This window comes from Melanerpes formicivorus, unplaced genomic scaffold (genome assembly GCF_026170545.1).
Source record: "Melanerpes formicivorus ecotype bairdi unplaced genomic scaffold, bMelFor1.0.p_v2 SCAF_110, whole genome shotgun sequence".
Lineage (NCBI taxonomy): Eukaryota > Metazoa > Chordata > Aves > Piciformes > Picidae > Melanerpes > Melanerpes formicivorus.
The window spans coordinates 1,434,377-1,438,286 of record NW_027142462.1 but is presented as its reverse complement, the minus strand read 5'-3'; positions in this window follow the sequence as shown (position 1 = coordinate 1,438,286).

The window sequence follows — 3,910 nt, the reverse complement described above, 5'->3', positions numbered from 1 at the left end:
TTGCTTAGCCTGGAGAAAGGAGACTCAGGGGTGACCTTATTGCTCTCTACAACTACCTGAAGGGAAGTTGTAGACAGGCAGAGGTTGGTCTCTTCTCCCAGGCAACCAGCACCAGAACAAGAGGACACAGTCTCAAGCTGCACCAGGGGAGGTTTAGGCTGGAGGTTAGGAGGAAGTTCTACACAGAGAAAGTGATTTCCCATTGGAATGGGCTGCCCGAGGAGGTGGTGGAGTCACCACCACTGGAGGTGTTCAGGAGGAGACTTGACAGGGTGCTTGATTGCATGGTTTAGTTGATTAGGTGGTGTTGGATGATAGGTTGGATGTGATCATCTTGAAAGTCTCTTCCAACCTGGTCTATTCTATTCTATTCTATTCTATTCTATTCTATTCTATTCTATTCTATTCTATTCTATTCTATTCTATTCTATTCTATTCTATTCTATTCTATTCTATTCTATTCTATTCTATTCTATTCTATTCTATTCTATTCTATATGACAAGAGCTGATTAGATTGCTCATATGAAGAAGGATTTTGTACTGGGGTGGGATCATGAGATCTCCAGAGCTTCTTTGCACGCCCAAACTTTGGCCTCATTCTCCCAGCTACAGGACGGGGAGGCAAAGGGTAAGGTGGTAAAAGGGCAGTGGCCTGTGTTGGAGGAAGAAGGAAAGAAGACACAAATGAATAAGAGCCTGTGTAAGAAGGAAAAAGCGTAATGGGATAGGGAAAAAAAAGAAAATTAGGGAGAAAAGATTCAAGAGATCTACTCTTCGGGTGGTGGAAGAGAACAGAGGTGAGCAGTTAGTAGCAAAATAAAAAGGAAAAACATTTCCAGTGTAGAGAGAGGATTTGAAAGACCTATGTATAAGGATATAAAAAGCTGAAGAATTATCATCAGAATTTCTCAAAATGAAATGTAATCTTGCAAGCATAAATAACCTAAACACAAGCATGAAAACCTACATGAGTAGCAGATTAACACAGGCAGAAGTGACAGTTACTCTTTGACCTTGATCATTAACTTGCCTGCAGTTCTGGCTATAGAATTACCTTTCTTCTTGTTATCTCTAGAGTTATCACCTGCCATTAGGAATGATCATATAGTTTATTCTTTCTCTTGATATATTGATTTCCGTATAAATTTATATACAGAATGTTGTGTTTTGGCCTGAATTCTTCCCAAAATTCCAAAGGCTAAATACTTCTCTGGCTTTGTGCTAATCTGTACTAGAGTACAGTAGAGCCTGAGAAACAATACTGTCATTGAGAAAAAAATTGTGAACCCAAACCCAGTGCATACTTACTGTTCAGGAATTCTGTGTTACTTAGGTGAGTTGTGTTTAGTGTGAGTATCTCTTTTTGAGTATTTCTTATGAATCTTTCTTTCTTTTACCTTTGAGTATTCTTTTTCTTTATTCCCTCTGTTGTCAAAAAAGTGTGTCAAAGTATTAATCCCAAATATGCATTAGCATCTGTGTGGATATATTTCTTTCTGACCCTTTGATGACAGCCTGAAAATTTTGCTGTTAGGGGTGAATCTGGGCACAAATCCAGACTACAAAGTGGCTGCAATGCTGTTTTCTTGTACTTTTAGCATAAGGCCTAAATGTTTTAACTAATAAATGCAGCACAGTTTCAGATGTGGGAGCCTGACTCAGTCGATCAGAAATGGCGACAAGGCAGCATGGTCACAGTTTGGATTACTGGGGCTTTGTTCACTGCTCATGTGCTTAGATTTGCTTTCTGAAAAGTCCTTTCATAGTTGCAGTCAAGCAGTTCTGGGTAGTAGTGCCAACACACAGTGCTACTTATTTTTCAACAGCTAGTAAAAACCCAGAAGGCTGTTTTGTAAATTGATATAGTGCTGATACTGTGCAGCCCTAGCAATGGTTCCTTTATTTAAGAGCAATAGCTGCAGGGAAGCTGTGGGAAGTTCTCATCAGTGAGGCAGGAAGGAATGGACAAAGGCTGCTCTTTTTGAAAGACAAATATATTTTTGTAATTTTTGCTCGTTGTCTTCTTCACAATGTCTCATGAAGAAACATGCAGCTACCAACACTGAAAATGATGGATTTCTCCTTCCTCATGTACTACATAAGAAGCACTTTTCCTAGCCTTACCTTGCCTGCCTCAGTACCTCACCTTTCTCTGTGCTTTTTCTGTCTTATGTAAGATTGCAAGAGCATCCAGCTTGGATTTTAAAAGCAACATGGACATGTATTTTATATATTGACACTTCAGTTCAGGGGTTTAATTAACTAGCTGAATCCAATCATTTTTTTTTTATCTTTTGTTTGGTGATACTGATAAATGTGTATTCAATTTAATGGCTTTCAGATGGCATATTGGTAACTTTCGTTCAAAATATTATGTAACCTAAATTAATTGATGGATCTTTCCTACACTAGAGAGGTGTATTCAGTTGCTGAGTAGTATGTGGAGGTGCATTGTTCAGAGTGTTTTTGAGTCATTGCCTCCATTTATAACTCCTGAACTTCTTCAATGTATTTTTTCCAGCAACTAGTTGCACTTTCTGACTTTTTGACACACTGTGTTGACAAGAGCCAGTTCCATGTAAATTGAATCCTAAGAAAGATGAGTTGAAACCCATTTCAGACTACATGGTATTACTAATTGTCTTTGTAGATTCATAAATGAAGTAGAATTGTATTTTAGTTTGTCTGGCAATTAATACATTTTTCATATAAAGATCTGAGAACTTGAGTGCTCATGGTAGTGTCTGCAGTGTGGATGAACTCTTTAGTTGCATGATGATGATCAGTGTGCTGCATAGATAACAGACTTCTTCTGCCAGAATAGTGAGGTTGAACATCCGTGGTAATATTGAACAGAAGAGACACAACCACAACTGTTTCCATTATGCATACCTACAAAATGGGCTAATAACAGAGCTGTGGAGAGAGAGGTAGAGAAAGATTTTGGTGAAGCAGAGAGAGTTGCCAGTTTTTATTCAGCATGGTAGAGATGAATTATTAGCTATTGCTTCAGAGTCCTTTCATGCCATATCACTACTTTACTTTGATTTATTCATTTTATTCCACTAGCACACAGAAGCTGCATTGTGGACAAGAACTGCTGGGTACTAGGAGCTTTTGAAAGTAATTTTTGTAGATGACCTGAACAAAACCACTTGTCTGCATGTCTGATGTGTTTATTGATCTTACAGACTGTCTCTTACCAGCTGGGTAATAAGTGCTTAGCTGTGCAGTTCTGAAAGTCTAGCAGCTAGATCAATCCCAAGAGAAGCTCTGGTGTAATGATGGGGAAAGGATTAGAGAGCAAACAAGAACCATTCACTTTTTAAAAACAATTAAAAATTTATTTTGCATGAGAAAAGGCTATTAAGAAGGGAACCCTTCTCCACTTGCCATTGAGATGTTAGCAGTATCCAGCACTGTGGTTCTGCAAGCAGTAGGTGGAGTCTCCATCCCAAACAGTTACTACGAGGTTCATTACTTTTATTGATGGTGCACCTATATCCTCTGTGCTTCCAGTTAATTTTTAATACTGTTGCTTTAGTGGAAAGTATTATCTTGCAGTGAATGAGTTGAAAAGAGTTTCCTCTTCTATTTCTTATCTATTTACAGGGTTTTGATTAAAAGAACAAACCTGTTTCTCCAGCCACCTCAGCTAAACCACAACCATCAATTTCTCAGAGCTTTCATGAGAAAGACCTGAAAAAAAAAATCTAATAAATCTGAGGCATTCACTCTTCTGACAAGCTGCCAGAGCCTGCAGAACTTGCTCTCATGCTGGCATCTTTTCTGCCCTTGATGTCATGTGCAAAACACGAGGATTTGTGCTGTGCTAATCCCTCTAATGAGGGCTTCCCCCAGCCTCTATATAAACCCTGCTCAAAGCCGTGGCTGCTGGGCAGGAACTAG